We start from the raw sequence: 17,499 nt of genomic DNA, 5'->3' as shown, positions 1-17,499 counted from the left end.
CTTTAGTATATGATATTTTCTATTCTCCTTATCAATTCTTGCTCGAGAGTATCTTTTTTTAATTGGGCTACAAGCCACTTTGTCTCACAGCTCTAGGCATATAGTTCAATAGAATCCATTGATTCCCTGCGCATCGGCTAAAGGATAGGTGTTGGGGGGGGGGTAGGAAAAGAAAATTATCTTTGTCTCCAATGAATAATGCTCGGAAATGACCAAATAAAATAATGTTATTTAAGAAAAGAATTCATTGATTCCCTATTTTATTTCTGTATCTGTCCACCGTGGCTCCCTTGATGGCATGATCTATACCTTACTTATGCTTACTCTACTCTAGCAACAAGTTCTCAATTCTCTCAGAGACACCTGGTAGATACTGTTTGCATCAAGTTGTTGAAGGATCATGTGTTTAGCAACTCTGATTTCTAGGGTCTGAAGTTTTCTTACAGTGAAGACAGTTCTTAGTACATCCATGGTGTCTCTCTCTCTCTCTCTCTCTCTCTCTCTCTCTCTCTCTCTTTTTAACCCTTGCCTTCATCTTAGAATCCACACCGTGTGTTGATTCCAAGACAGAAGAGTGGTCAGAGCTAATAAATGGACATTAAGTGACTTACCCACCATCACACAATAAGGAAGTGTCTGAGGTCAGATTTGACCCCAGGACCTGCAGCCTCTAGACCTGGCTAGCTGAGCCACCTAAGTGTTCCACCTGTGAACTCCTTGCATTGAATAATGCACAGCTAAAGACATAGTTACTGTAGTGAGTATTATTTTTCATGATCTATGAGCATTAATTAGGAGCACCTTCTTCTTTCCTTTCTGTTATTAAATACTTGGTCTGTACCCTCAAACTATACAAACTAATCCCTAGGCCTGAAATGAAACCTATATGTAGCTGAAATCCCTTTTGGTTTTTCTTTTCATTTATGAAAAAGCCTTTAAGAGCAGCACAGATATAGACTTGTATTTTCTCTCTTTTAGATTTGCTCTGGAGAGAATTGAAGCAGTGCAATACTTCTAGAAGAAGGACTGGGCAGTAACCCCCACCAAAAACAATCTAAGGTATAGGTTTTGGTGAAATGTATTTGTTTGCATAGTACTTGCAAGATTAATAGTTAACATGGGCAAAGTGCAAATGTAAAGTTGGTTAATAAATTCAACAACTTACAAGAAGAGGAAGAAAACCCTTTTGTTTTCCTGTGGAGATCTGGAGAGCAGGCCAGAAGCTTAAAGTAATTCATTCTGGTTGGTGCTTCAAGATGAGAAAGTCCTGCTTTCTGGTCTATAAGTGGCTACCATTCACATGTGGCACACACCCAACTTCTGCCTCTTTAACCTGCCCAACCAGCTTAGAGAACACCCTTTGTTCTTCCTGGTAATCAGTTTTCCTCATTACTTCCCCCTTTTTTCCCCAGAAATTACTTGAAATGTTATTTTGAGGAATGAGTTAAAAGATGCTCCTGGTGGTAAGAGTGAAAGCTGAAGCCAGAGTGCCCGCTTTGCTCTACCTCTTCAGTAGGCTAGAACTCACTATTCATTCAGCCACACAGAAACTACTTTTCTCTCACAGAGTTCTGAGTTCCCGGCAGAAATTCAAATCAGCACCTTTTCCCAAGCACGCGCCCTCCAAGCTTCTCTGCAAGCTTTTCTCTGAAAGCTCACAGAGCTACAGGCAGTTACTGAATTTGAGTCCAAATATTGCCACGGGAGGCCACAGCCTGTCAAAGCCAATATGGATTTTCCAAAGGCCAGCCACATCTTTTACTGGAAGATGCTGAAAGCATCCACATTTAAAGAAGAACTTAAGAGAGACTTTGAGTCTCCTTTTAGTAGAGATTATTAGATATTAGATAAATACTCCCTAAACCTGCAGTGGAAATAATAAAATTCCTCGCAGAGATAAATCCTGTCCAGGAGATTGTATGCATTGGGCTCAGGGGAGCTCAGGCAGGATACAGTTAATAGAGCCTACACTGGCCATTCTCTTCCCTTTTTACCCTTCCAGTGCAAATGTGTCCAGTTTAGAGACGTAACAAAGGCAGTTTAAACAGAGCTCATAAATAAGAGTATGTGAAGTTGGTTTCAGGAATAGGAAGTCCAAGTTCCTCATGGAGTCATGGTAGCAAGCTAGAAGTCCAATTCCAGTTTGTGAAGTAATTGAGGCTACAAATGCATTTGTAAATTAAAAAAATTCAACTGAACAAGCTGATAAAAGCACCCATTTTGTCCTCTGCTTACGTACCTTCAGATGCAACCATTCCAGCTTCTGGTTGTGAATTCCACCGCCCTGGCTTCAGCTTCAAACTTACAGTTAATCACATCAGTTCCACGCAGTCCTCTTCCTTTATCTTCCTTATCTCTGATCCGACCTCTAGTCCGGCACGCGTGCCTATCCTGCCCACATGGGCCCTCTCCTCTTCTGTTCCTAGGCTCATAATTGCCATTGCAGGAAACAATGTCAGTGTCCTGGATGAATATGCTAGAGTTCCATCAGCCACTCTCAAGTGGACGGCTGGCATGGTGGAGGGCAGGCTAGGAAATGAAGATCCACATGCAAGGTGCCTCCACAGGTGAGACTAGACCCCGCTTTGAACAGGAAAACCAGCATTTGTCGGAAGACTGTGTAGATATACGGCGACTGAAAGACGGCGACTAAGGAGCTCTTATGATAACTAGGTAGCCATCTTTCGTAAGCTTGCTGGCAATACAAACTCTACTCTCACTCCAGTAAAATCCAGTTGCAGCCCAAACAAGAGAACAACGTTTCTTTCTGAAGTTTGTCTCATGCCACATTTCCTTAGACGGTTCAGATATAATGATTAACAATAAGAGCCAACACTCAGAGAGTGCCTCGTACATGCTTTCTCCTAAGACACAAAGAAAGGTCCACACAGACTGCTGGGAAGGAAGACACTGTATGGAGAATCTATGATTCCAAGAGGAACTACAGATGGGAACACGATGAAGAATCAAGGACGAAACCCTTTCATTAATGTGCCCTGTTACGTGCTCAGCTTTACAGTTCATATGTCCTATCAGACTCGGGTAACCTGTTTTTGCCATGCTTAGAGGTGCAATATAAAGTAGTAAGAACAGACCTTCAGTGATCATTTCACATTTCCTGACTTACCCTGATTGACCCACAGCATTAATGGTTATTTTATGCAAACGAGTTTATATGGAGAAGAAAAAGGCTAAGAAAACATTTCCTTCTTTAAAATGTTTATCAATAATTAAGCTAAGCAAAACAAAAAAGAGATGATACATTCCATTTTTAAAATTCCCTCCTATCACAACCACACGTTTGTTTTCTCCTAGAATTTAAACTCCTTTTCTCTTTGCCAGTGTAGTGTTTTTTCACTTTTGAATTGCAACATTTTTTTAAAGAATTAGAGATTGATATATTTGATTAGGACTTTGGGATTTTCTCTCGACTTCTTATTCCGCTACGTGCTCTTGTGAGGCAAGACTGATCACTAGAAAATTTTTACCAATGTAAGGTTGTTTGTTGTCCCCATGAAGAAAAAAGTATCTGACACATTCTTACCTTTAGTATCTTCCAATTTATACGACTATATCTGTGTCTCTTGGGCAAGAATTTTCTTAAAACCTACAGGAATCCTTCTTGGTAGAATTAAATTGAAGCTGTTTTCCCTGCTTTCCATAGTATCAGAAAATACTGCAAGTAAGTGTGTTTGGAAAATAAAAGAAAGAGGCTAAATAACAACAGTCATTTAATGAGAGTGCAGGACATAAAGGACATTAAAAAAAAAGCTTGAGTTCCTCATCTACAAGCAGCTAACTTCGGAAATAATCATTTTGGGCCTTTTTGTGTCTCATGATCATAGGATCATAGGTCTAGAGTGGGAAGACACCTCTAAGACTATGTAGTTCAACCCATTTATCTTTTATACAAGAAGAAAGTTGGAAAATTTAACAAAAACAAAAGAAGAAATTTAGGAAACATACAAGGAAATAAGGTGTCTAACAGTTTAAACAATTCTTATTATTTCCACTTTGGCAATGTGCATTGATATGATGGTATAGACTTATAATACAGTGAAAAGATTACTGGCTCTAGTCAGAGGATCTAGACTCAAATCCTTCCTCGGATGATTACTACCTCTATGAACCCGGGTAATGTGATATTGAAATCACTTTAAAAGACTGATTTATATTAATGTAAGGTCGCCAAGGAATTCACTTATGTAATTCCTAAATTAAACAATCAAGTCAGCAGCCAGCTTTTTATGGTGTTTTAATTACAACAGGAGGAAGAAAGTATTAGAAGGAGGGAGAGAGAGAGAGAGAGAGAGAGAGAGAGAGAGAGAGAGAGAGAGAGAGAGAGAGAGAGAGAGAGAGAGAGAGAGAGAGAGAGAGAGAGAGAGAGAGAGAGAGAGAAAAGGGAGAGAAGGAAAGAAGCTTAGCTCAGGCTGAGCCAAAGTGGGTGTTAAGGCCTTAGATAGCCAAGACAAGGAAAGGGATTAGTCCTTATCACTCACGTGACCAATCTGAAGGAAAGAAGTCCACGAGGCCCCTCCACCTCCAAGCACCAGCCTCCAACTGAACTCTAGCCCTCCTCCCAGAAAGTCCCGAGAACTCCAGAGACTGTTCTCTACCTCACTTCCTGCATCTCACATGTGCCAATGGTGGCTCTAGCTTGACCTAGGACTGCCCAGAGGTCTGTCCTTTTTGCATATGCCTCTTGTAGGCCATATTCTCAAATAATTAAATCTTGAGTTTTCTGCAGCCCTTCCTAATCTTGTTACATTGAGTAGGGTGGAGAATGTAGTTTCCAAGACCTGATTCTGTTATTCCAAGTATCTCTATTGTTATAGATCAGGAAATAGCTAAATCAGATCTTCTAAAGAATGGTCTGAATAGGGGGAAGTAGTTTTGAAATTCACAGTAAGTTAAATAATTTCACTGTTCCTCAGTGTAAAGCTTAAAAATACACAAAGACTTTTGGAACATCCAACATAATAGGCACATGAACTGAAATTTGGGCTATTCACAACTTTGAAGATGAGTCATAGTATTATTTTAAAAAATGAAAGTTTCTACAAAACAAACTTCCTACAATTTTCAGATGTCAGATCTTAAATCTTTTACTGACACTTCTCCATGGGATAGATTGCAGGTAGCTTGTTAATCAGTGAATAGTATTGAGAAGATTCCCCATACCCAAATATCACCACATACTCTATGATTAGAGATTGAGTTAGATTATGGTTTGAAGCAGAATCTATTATGTTGAGGTAAAAAAGGCAGGGATAGCAATCATGGGCTAAGATAAAACAATACCAAAAATAAAACTCAAAGAGATAAACTACATTTTTGTAAAAGGTTCAATAAAATGAGGGGCTGCCCTTCAATTGGGGAATGGCTGAACAAATAGTGGTATCTTTTGGTGATGTTATACTATTGTACTAAAAGAAATAATAAAGTGGAGGAATTCCATGTGAACCGGAATAACCTCTAGCAAGTGATACAGAGTGAAAAGAGCAGAGCCAGGAGTACATTGTACACAGAGACTGATACATTGTGGCACAATCAAATGTAATGGACTTCTCCATTAGTGGCAATGCAGTGATCCTGAACAACTCGGAGGGATCTACAAGAAAGATGCTATACACATCCAGAGAAAGAACTATGGGAGTAGAAACACAGAAGACAAACAAATGCTTGATCACATGGGTAGATTGGGATATCATTGAGGACATATATTCCAAATGATCACCCTAATGTAAATATTACTAATATGGAAAAAGATCTTGATCAATGACATATGTAAAATCCAATGGAACTGTGTTGGAAATAGGGTTATTTGTAATTATAGTGGAGAATGTGCAGTGTTCAATGATGCATTATCTTACAGTTTATGTCCATATCAGTCTTCTTTCTTCTTCTGTATTGGATTCTTTTGCAAAGTCTGTTACCCTTTTCAGCAATTCTGCTATATTGTCTTCTATCTTCAATATTCTTCTTCTGATTCTATTTCCTCTTCTCTGGTCTTTTTGCCTGCAGCTGTGTTGACTGATGACAATCTCTCAGCTACCTCTCTGTCTTCTTCTGGAATTCTTTCTTTTCTTCTTCTGGAACTTTTTCTCCTTCATCCCTAAAAACTAATTTAATGTGTAGTATCTTATGTCCTCACTTGTATCTATACGACAAAATTTTGAATTTGGAGAGGCTAAAAAAAATGTTATCTACAAAATGTACTAATTTGTTGTCTTTTAACCAGATAGTTTCTAGATCTTTATTTAGTATTTGCAAAAAGAAGACAGACTTTCACAATATTCTTGTGGCAAATGGCTCCAACAGAAACTTCTTTCCTGCTAGACGAAAGCAAAAATCTTTTGGGAGTCCTTATGTATGGGGATGGAAAGGAAAGTAGAACATGTCTACCACCATGAAATATCGTGCATGACTGGGTATGGAGGAGATAATTGTAGCTGGAGATGGTACTTTTGGATGAGATTTTATAATATAATCATTTCTAGCCCATAAATCTTGGACAAATCTGTAACACAGTTTCCCATCTTCATTGAATTTTGGTTTTTTAATTGGGAGTATAGGAGTATTAAATTCTGAAATACAAGGGACCATAATGCCTTGCTCTAACAATGATTCTATAATTGGTTTTTGTCCTCCACTTTCTCTTTACTTAAAGGATATTGTAGAATACATGGTTGAGGACCCCCTCTAGTCTTAGAGAACATCCAACAATGATTTTAGGGGTTTTCTTCTCCACAGACAGGCTGAGGTAGCCAAGCTCCAATAAACTAGCCTTTCCTCCTCCCTTCAGGGCAGGAAGAATCCTTTGAATCCTTAGGAAGTCACTCACTCTAACAGTTGTCCTTTCCAAACTGTTCCTCCTCTTCCCCCTGCCTGCTAAAATCCTTTTTCTATAGTTCCTACCATTGTCCACTTCCCTTAAATCTTATCTTTATCTCTATCCTTTTCCCATTACAGTTCTAATCTGAATTTCAAAAAGATAAACTTGAAGGATTGAGTGGAGAATGGAATGAAGTGGGGAAAAACTTGAGACAACCAACCAGGAAGCTATTGCAATGGTTCAGAAGCAAGGTGATGCAGGCCTGCAGGAGGGAGCAAACCATGTAGAAAGAAAGGATAGTATGCAAAAGATTTTATAAGGAATAAATTATGGGACTTGATAATGATTCCACATGATGTAGATGATAGAAAGTATGAGACTGGAAATGACACTGAGGTGGTGAACTTAGCTTATTAAGAGAAGAATAATACTCTCCATAATAATAGAGAAGCCAGGAAGAGAAAATATTTTGTGAGGGGAAAAAAAAGGATTCTAATTGTTTATTCATTCTGGACCCCTCCTCTATCAGCCTTTACATACCTGACATGTATTCCCCCCAAAAGGAGAAAAATTAAAAAGTGGAGGGAACACCAAATATGTGAAAAGAAAGAAAACATAATAAAAAACCAAGAACATAAGCAGATAAAGTCAACAGAAGAAATCTAATAATTCTGTCAGGAGTGACATGTACTAAATACTCAAAGAAGCTACAAAATTGCTTTTACAAATATAAGAAAAAGAAACAAAACAAAATTAAAATCCTATAAACTCTCAAGATAGCTTGTAAAAGAAAAAAAGAAATTTCAAAATGGTTAAAAAGAGAATTGAGCTGTAAACAAATTAGAAATTAATATTGGTCAGAATGTCAAGGTCTCAAGTCAGAATTTAAAATATCAAGTAACACATTATTCTAAATTTTAATTCATGGAAGACAGTTGGGTTTTGTTTTGTTTTGTTTTGTTTTAACAAGCAAAAGAGAATAGATTTGGAACACAAAATAATGAAGTAGAGAAAACCTTGACAGAAAAGAAACAAAAGGCAACAATGTAAAAAGAACACATGATCTCCTATATAAACCTTTCAACTGACCTTGATCAATAAAGAGATCAATAAAGAGGCCTTCAAATATCAAGTGAATGAAATTAGAATAAATCAGATCATTTTTCACCCACTAGAAACACCACAAAAGAATGGATTTCTATATTATAAAAATAAAAAAAACCTCATACTATAATCCAAAATAACATATCCTGCAAACTTGAAACTAAACATCAAACTATTTTTCAGCTTTAAAATATGGATGAGAGAGGAAGAGAGGAAAATTTGAGGTATTAAAAAAAAAAACAAGTACTAAACAGAATATTCAACTTGTGGATACCTAAACAATAGAAACCATAGAAAGGTGCAATTATAAAGGATAGAATAAGTAATGAAACAAATCATTTAATGTTTAAAAGCCATTGGGTGGGGACAGAAAAAGGAAATAAGCACTCATATAGCAAATACTGTGTGCCAAGAACTTTATAAATATTACCTCATTTTATCCTCACAACTTTTCAAGATAGGACCTATTATTATCCCTATTTCTTTTCATTTTATTTTATTTTCCCAAGTACATGTAATAACATTTTTCAATATACATTTTCCAATATCATAAGATTCAAATTGCCTTCCTTTCTTTCTTCCCACCCACTCTTTCCCCACTGAATTTGTTCTGGTTATACATGTATTATTGTGTAAAACAATTCACCAAATCAGTCATTGTTGTAAGAGAATATTCATAAAACCGAAACCTAAAATAAGATAACAAATTAAAGTGAAAATATACTATACTTTGATCTGCATTCCAAGTCCAACAGTTCTTTTTCTGGAAATGGATAGCATTCTTTCCATTAAGTCTTTCAGAATCATCCTGGATCATTGTATTGCTGAGAGTAACTAATTCTTACACAATTGATCATCATACAATATTGCTGTTACTGTGTACAATGGTCTCCTGGTTCTCCTTATTTAACTTTTCATCAGTTCATATAAGTCTTTCTTCCTTGTTCTGAAATCAACCTGTACATCATTCTCTTATTGCACAATAGTATTCCATCACCATCATATACCACAATTTATTTAGCATTCCCCAATTGATGGAAATCCCCTCAATTTCCAATTCTTTGCCACCACAAAAAGAGCAGTTATAAATATATTGATACATGTAGGTCCTTTCCCCCTTTTGGGATATCTTTGAGAAAAAGATGCTGCTTAGGTGGTCCTGGTTTCATAGGCATAAAACAATGATGTCAATACAACATTGTTAGTTGAAGCTGTGACTTTACCAACAATTTGGTAAAGCTACTTGGAATTATGCTGAGACTGACTAAATAGTTGACCCCTTTTCCCCAGAAATTCCACTGTTGGGCAAATACTTCAGGGATACCAATTATAAAAATAAAGGCCCCCAAATATTTATAGCAGAATTTTTTTATGGCAAAGAGCAATGATGAAACAAAAGAGATACCCATTGACTAGGGGATGACTAAACAAATTGTGATACCTGAATATAATGGAATATACTGTACTGTAGAAATGACAAATATAATGAATACATATATGAAGTGACTGAAGCAGAGTACAGTTAGGAGAGTCAGTAAAACAATGCATAAAATTACTACAACACTGCATTGAGTAAGGGTTAAAATTAAGAGTTTGACTAAAATATATGATAATTATAAATAATAATTGTGGTTATCAATTCAAAGTATTATTGCTCAAAGTCAAAATTACTTTAATAGCTTTTATTTGCAAAAGAGGTAGAAAGAGTGGAAGAAGAGAAATACAAAAGGTAGAGAAGATATTTAGCCGATCTAATTAAACATTGCTCTAGTGCTTGACTCAGCCAGGACCTGTTGACCTTCATCCAGAATTAAACTCTCTCCAAAGGTCAGTAAAGGAAAGCCAGCCATTCACTCACCCAATTTCCCTCCAAGAGGCAGATCAAGACAATGACTTGAGCTGAAGGTGACTCCTAAGGCCAACTTTCTTTCCTGAGCTGACCTTCTTTGTGAAGTGGACTTCCTTCTTAGAGTAGGTTTCCTCAGTCCTAGAAATTCAGGGCCTTTTATTAGTGGCTCCTTGTCCCTTCTCCCTTTCACAAGAGCCAATCACAGTTGCCAAATAGTTTAGTATTGCCCAAGGGGCAATGTCTATGGGATTCACACCTCTCATCTTTTGAAGGTCAATTTTTTTTTTTGTCAAAAAGGTTCACAGTTTCCTGATTGAATAGTTTTTGAGGGTGTGAACTCTTAAAAGAATTCACAAGTTTCTGACTGATTGAGTTTTAGAAAATGGTGAAGCTCTCCAAGTATTTTGCTAGCTTCTCACCTAGCACTAAGTAGGGTATGAAATCACTAAGTGGTTTGGGAGCTCCTTCACCTAGTTCAAGCTTATGTTGATTCAATGAAAAGGTAGACAAAGGAAAGCTAATCCTGTCTTCACAATATAGTGAGGTACTTAAGGTAATGTTAATTCAGGATAGACAATAGAGTAAGGAACTCTTTCATAATGGAAACAATAACAAAATAATTGAAACAATGCTATGAAATTATAGACAAGCTTGACCAGATAAATCTTCTCTCAAGATATAAGGGACCACTAATGTGGAAATGTGCATATAAAGTCCTTTTTTTAAAGATACTGGTTATTCTTATGAATTTTCACTAAAAAGAATAGTTCACTAGGAAGATTTGGGGAGAAGTTTCAAGGATAATGTGGTTTTACTAACAAAAGATATTACTATAATTATTTTTAAACATTCACTATATTACATTTAGTTTACCAAGACAATTGACTGACAAGACAGAAAATTATTAGCTAAACTTCAACAAAAGCCTTTGCATAATTGATGTGGGACTGAAAATGATTATCATGATTTAAAAAAGCATAGCTTTTGATTCACTTCTTCCATCTGAAGTTACATAATTTTTTAAACTCTGATAACCTTTGTAATCAAGTATCAAAATAAACTTAACTTAGAACCATATTTTTTGACATCACAGTGTTAAACCAAAATTTTCAGAGTGTGAGTCATAGGCAATCATATTATTTTCAATGAAAATATCAATAATGTTTTAGTGATGGCAAAAAAATTGGCAATTCTAACAAAAAACTTTCACAAAATTATTTCATCTTTGTAGTAGTAACTGATGGTGCAATGGGTAGAGGCCTAGGCCTAGAGTCAGGAAAACTCACCTTTTTGAATTCAAATATATCCTCAGACACTAACTAACTTTATAGATGTATTAAACTGAACAAGTCACGTAACCCTTATTTGCCTCTATTTTGTCATCTGCAAAATTAGTTGGAGAACCATAATTAGAGAAATACAAATCAAAACAACTCTGAGGTGCCCCCTTATAACTAGTACATTGGCTAATATGACAGCAAAGGAAAGTAATAAATGTAGGAGGGAGTGTGGCAAAATTGGAACACTAATGCATTGCTGACTGTGAATTTCAGTTTTACTCCACCCTGCTTAGTCTTCAGAATTCTAGCAGCCAGGAATGTAGACACCCCCACTTAAGGATTGGGTGTGAGGGAGGAAGGTCTATGACTGGCATGTGCTAGCAAGTGACAAATCAGAAACAACTGACTGACCCCCTAGTCTGTCCTAAACCAAGCTTAAGCCACCATTGGTACATGTGAGACACAGGAAGTGATGTAAAGAACTGCCTTTATATTTTGTAGCACTTCCTGTGACAGGGGCTTTTGAGGCTTTTGTGGACTTGGATGGTAAAACTTGACTTGGAGGAGCTCTGAAGTGTGGGTACTGAGATTGCTTGCCTTAGGCGACCACGTAGTGAGGTGTTAAGGCTGACTTCCCTTTCCCTTGACCCTTCTAAAGGTTCTAGCCTCCAAGGAGGCCCCTCATTTTGGAGGAGGCCTCCTAGCTAGAAGCAGAGCTAGATTTAATCTTCTGGGAAGGCCCCTTGGCTGAGAGGCCTCTGAACTCCCCCTGGCTCAGGCCAGGTCAGAGTAGATCTTTACCCCTTTCCCTCTTTCTCCTTCTTAATTTCTTCCTCCTATTATAAATAAACCACCATAAAATTCCATTCTGACTTGAGTATTTCATTGGAATTTAGAATTCAAATCCCTGGTGATCACTAAATAATATATTCATTCTTAACCCCAAATTTTACTCTTAACATGGTGGCGTTGTAAATTTATCCAACCATTCTGACATTTAAAAGACTGCCTGCCCTTTGATTCAGCCATAATACTGCTGTATTTGTACCCCAAAGAGATAATAAGGAAAAAAACATGTACAAAAATATTTATAGCCACACTCTTTCTGGTGGCAAAAAAATTGGAAAATGAGGGGATGCCCTTCAATTGGGGAGTGTCTGAACAAATTGTGGTATCTGATGGGGATGGAATACTATTGAGCTCAAAGGAATGATGAACTGGAGGGATTCCATGTGAACTGGAACAACCTCCAGGAAGTGATGCGGAGTGAGAGGAGCAGAACCAGGAGAATCTTATACACAGAGATGGATACACTGTGGCACAATCAAATATAATGGATTTCTCTACTAGCAGCAATGCAATAATCCAGGACAGTTCTGAGAGACTTATGAGAAAGAATGCTACCCACATCAAGAAACAACTGTGGGAGTAGAAACACAGAAGAAAAACAACTGCTTGATCACATGGGTAGATGGGGATATGATTGGGGATGTAGACTCTAAACAATCACCCTAATGCAAATATTAATAATATGGAAATAGGTCTTAATCAAGGACACATGTAAAACCCAGGGGAACTGCTCATTCGCTACTGGAGGGAAAAGGCAGAAGGGGAGGGAAAGAACATGAATCATGTAATCATGGAAAAATATTCTAAATTAAAGAAATTTAAGGAAAAAAATTAATTGGAGAAGGAAATAGTGAAACATTCCAGTAAGGAAATGACGAACTACTCCAGTATCTTTGCCAAGAAAACTCTAAATAGAGTCACAAGGAACTGGACACTAGTGAAAAATGACTAAACCAATTTAATCTTTATCATCTTTTTAAATTTCTTTTTCTGCGTATGTTCCATATGCACAATTATCACTAATATAGCGAAATGTTAGGAAATGTGCTCAAAATTATTTTACTGACAGGTTAGCATGATAAAAATTTGTAGACTTGTTATAAAAGATGACTATTCTCTAGGAGGGGAAGTAGGGAGGAATGTATTATAAACTATAAGTAATACAAAAACAATGATATTAATAAATATAATACAATTTAATTGAAAATACTATTTCAAATAATAAAATAATTTATTTGAAAAATGAATGCTTATTAATCAATTGATATCATATTCAGGATCCAAATGGAAATGAAATGTTCTTTAAAATGTGCACTCCTAAGACCCAAGATGGCAGAGTAATCCTTAGTAGCTCTGAGCCACCATGAAAATTCTCTCTGACCAAGTATTAAAATATCACCATTAAAAAAAATACAGTAGTAAAAGAACCAACAAGGAGATAGAGTGAAAAAACTTCCAAGAAAGGAAAAACCCAAAAGGTAGGCAATGAACATCTAGAGAACTGGGGTGAGAAGAGAGTAGACCCAGCAAGAAGCTGTAGCAAGGAGAGAAGATCAAGCCAAGAGCAAAACATATCGCCCCCTCCCCACATCTACTGTTAGAGGTTCAGGAACCTATACCCAAGCCAACAGTCATACCCTGAGTCCCTGCCTGAGTAAATAGAGTGAAATAAACCAACCCAAACCCCTTGAAATTTCAAACCTGTGGAGAAATCTGGAGTCCCATCCCAGGGAATTCTAGTCTGGGCTTGGGACAAGGACTTAATTCACACATTGGGGTGGATGATAGTACTAAATATTAAGTACTGATATTTTTGCCGAAACCTCAGGGCAGAGCTCCAAGACAGGACAATCAATAGTGTGCCTGATTGGATCAAGTACACAGTGACCAAAAACTTGAGACTAAGCCTGAGGCTAGGATTTGATTAAGCCTTTGAACTCATCAAGATCAGAGTGAGATCAAAAGCATACACTTAAGACTTAGGCAAGTCTTCAAGCTATCAGCATCACAAGGGTCAATTGAAACAGCAAGGGGAGAGGCCTCTCAGAGATCTCATCTCTCAGATCATCACATCATCCCCACTAGTCTATCTATAATTAGATAGGGAAAATGAGAAATTATCCAAAAAGCACCTAACTCCAAAGAATTTTTATGGAGACAAGGAGCAAGGTAAAGACACAGAAAACGACAGTGAAAGCAAAGGAAATCCAAAGTCAGAAAGAAAAATATGGATTGGACACAGATTCTGGAAGAACTCAAAAAGGACTTCAAAAACCAAGGAAGATAAGGAGAGGGAAAGTGGGAAGGAGAAATGAAAGTGATATGAGGAGAAAGGAAAGTAATGCAAGAAGAAATTGGTCAATTCAAAAAAGGAGAGCCAAAAACTGACAGAGGACAATCGGGCCTTAAAAATCAGAATTGACCATCTAGAAACTAATGATTTCATGAGAAATGAAGAAGCAATAAAGCAGAATCAAAGGAATGAAAAATAGAGGAAAAAAGGAATATTTTATTGAAGAAAAAAAACAAATGACCTAGAAAATCGATCTAGGAGAGACGATTTGAGAATTATTGGACTATCTGAAAGTCATGATCAAGAAAAAAACCTTGGATATCATATTACAAGGAATTATCAAAGATAACTGCCCAGAGATCCTCAAACAAGAAAATATAATTGAAATTGAAAGAATTCACAGATGACCTCCAGAAGGAAATCCTCAAATGACAACGTCTAAGAATATAATAGCTAAATTCAAGAGCCACCAAGACATGGAAAAAATATTTCAAGCAGACAGAAAGAAACCATTCAAATACCATGAAGCTATAATCAGGATCATACAGGAACTATCAAATTCTACAGGAAAGGATTGAAAGATAAAGAATATAATATTCAGGAAGGCAAAATATTTGGATTTACAACCTAGTCACCTATCCAGCAAAACTGATTATATTCTTTCAGAGGAAAAAATGGACATTTAATAAGATAGAAGATTTTAAAACATTTCTTAGGAATAAGCCACATGTAAACAAAAAAATCTGAAGTCCAAATAAGAAACACAAGAGAAGCCCTAAAAGGGAAATATGAAAGAGAAAATTTAAGGGACTCATTAAGATCAACATGTTTATGTAAAGAGGATTTCTGTGAATCTCAAAAATTACTCTTAGTAGTCAAGAAGATAGAAGAAATTTACTCAGAAAGAGGGTGGAGAATTAAGCTAATTATGATGAAATGATATATAAGTAAATGTAATTATATGGCATTATATGTCTGTATGATATATATGCATATGAATGATATGTAAAAAAATCAGTCATGGGCTGAAAGAGAGTTACACTGAGAGAAAGGGAAAGGGAGAGATAGAATGGGGTCAATTATATAACTTAAAGAGGCATAAAAATCATTATAGAGAGGGGAAGATAAAGGGGGTGATGGGTAATGCTTAAACCTTACTCTCACTGTAAAGGGGTCAGGGAGAGTAAAACAAATATACTTGGTGTGGTATAGAATTCTATCTTACCTCACAAATAAGTAGAAGGGGAATAAGACAAGGGAAGAGGATAGTAATTAAAGGGAGGGGGAAGTGGAGGAGGGTGACAAAAAGCAAAACGCTAGTGAGGAGTGTATGAGATGATATAGCTTAAAGAAATAGACTATTTAAGTGAACAGAAGTGAGGTTTAATCCATCTCATGGGAAGAGGTCACACCCTAATGGCAATGCCCAAAACATTGGTAGAGATACAAGCATTTTATAGATTCCTGATGCAAACACCCACTCACTCTGTTCAATACCCTGTGATTTGGGGGTCAAACTTACAATCAAAGCAAGAAAGTCTAGCACATTAGAAAATGATCGGATGCATAGCAGGAACCGCATCACAGCATGGGTTTCATTAACAGTTTCAGCAGGCTATGGGGGAGGTTATGAAGAGGTAGCCATGTCCTTAGGAGTGACTCTTCTGACTTCTAAAAGTCAAAGGAGATAAGGAGGTATGATAGTCAATTTTTGGTTTGCTTTCTTTGAGACAAGAGATCTCTCAACCCACTGGGCCTATAGCAATAACATAATATCCTTGGGTTGTTATTCTGAACTCCTAAACAGGTTTTCCTTCTCTAATGGAATCCCACCCTGAGAAGAACAAATTAATTCTTTTCTCTCCACACAGGAGGAATAGAGAGAAATGGAACAGAGCAGGATTTAAAAGGGATGATATGATGGAGGGCAATACATAGCAATCATAATGCTGAATGGGAATGGGATGAACTCACCCATTAAAAAAAAGCAGATAGAATTGTGGATTAAAAACCAGAATCCTACTATATGTTGTTTACAAGAAACACATTTGAAGCAGGGTGACAGACACAGATTCAAGGTACAAGGCTGGGACAGAATTTTATTATGCCTCATCTAAAGTTTAAAAAAAGGAATAACTAAAGTAGAAATTGATCTGATTAAAAGAGATAATAAGAAAGGAAACTACATTCTGTCAAACCATACTATAAACAATGAAGTAATGTCATGACTTAATATTTATGCACCAAATGGCATAGCATCTAGATTTTTAAGGGAAGAATTAAAGGAGCTCACAGAGGAAATAGGTAGTAAGACTATATTAGTGGGGGAATATCAACCTTCCACTTTCAGAACTAGATAAATCAAACTGAAAAATAAATAAGAAAGAAAGAAGGAAGTGAATGAAATGCTAGAAAAATTAGAATTAATAAATATATAGAGACAAATGAATAGAAATAAAAAGGAATATAGCTTCTCAGCAGCACATGGTACATATACAAAGACTGACCATGTACTAGGTCATAGAAATATAGCAAAAAAAAAATGCAGAAAAGTTGAAATAATAAATACAACTTTCTCAGATCATAATGTGATAAAAATTATACTTAACAAAGGTCCATGGAAAGGTAAATTTAAAAGTAATTAAAAACTAAATAATCTAATTCTTCAAAACTGGTGAGTCAAAAAAGAAATCATAGATACAATTAGGGACTTCATTAAAGAGAATGACAACAAGGACACATCATATCAAAACCTATGAGATACAGCCAAAGCAGTACTCAGGGGAAATTTTATATCTCTGAGTGCCTATAGCAACAAAATTGAGAAGGAAGAGATCAAGGAATTAGTCTTTGTAATGATGATATTAGAAAAATAAGTATTGTTTTAATAATTTAGGGGTAAAAATAGAGTGGCTGACTTGAGAAAGAATTGGAGTTTGAAGCAGAGCAGAGAGAACATGTTAATTTCAACTGCTGACAGTTATAACTGTCATTTTCTATGTCAATTAATCTCTCTGGCAGTTGGTTGTTAGGCTCTAGCAGTTGGCAGAGACACACTCTCAGAGACTCTTTCTCAGGGCTGGAGGAGGTAGCATCTTTGCCTCTCTGTCTGAGGGAAAGATCTGAAGGAGCTCAGTGTTTTCCTTTCCCAACTCGGGGAAACACTATTGAATATCTATTGTGTTTTTTATAGATTGTTTAACTTTGAGAAGACCAAAGAAATACCTGGTATTTGGTTTGGACTCCGAGTCTGTTATGAGTAACAGACTCAGATCAGAGTCCTAACTGG

General features: G+C 36.6%; 1 long non-coding RNA gene across 1 annotated transcript in view; it reads left to right on the top strand.

The window, feature by feature from the left end:
- The first annotated feature begins 976 nt into the window (after positions 1-976).
- Positions 977-17,499, top strand: part of LOC130458925 (uncharacterized) — a 52,061-nt gene continuing 35,538 nt past the window's right edge. Inside the window, exon 1 of the long non-coding RNA XR_008918268.1 lies at positions 977-1,059. This is a non-coding gene — a long non-coding RNA (uncharacterized LOC130458925). The remainder of the gene's footprint in view (positions 1,060-17,499) is intronic.

Source organism: Monodelphis domestica, chromosome 4 (genome assembly GCF_027887165.1).
Source record: "Monodelphis domestica isolate mMonDom1 chromosome 4, mMonDom1.pri, whole genome shotgun sequence".
Classification (NCBI taxonomy): Eukaryota; Metazoa; Chordata; class Mammalia; order Didelphimorphia; family Didelphidae; genus Monodelphis; species Monodelphis domestica.
The sequence above is the reverse complement of the archived record's forward strand: the minus strand, read 5'-3'. Positions and strand labels throughout refer to the sequence as shown.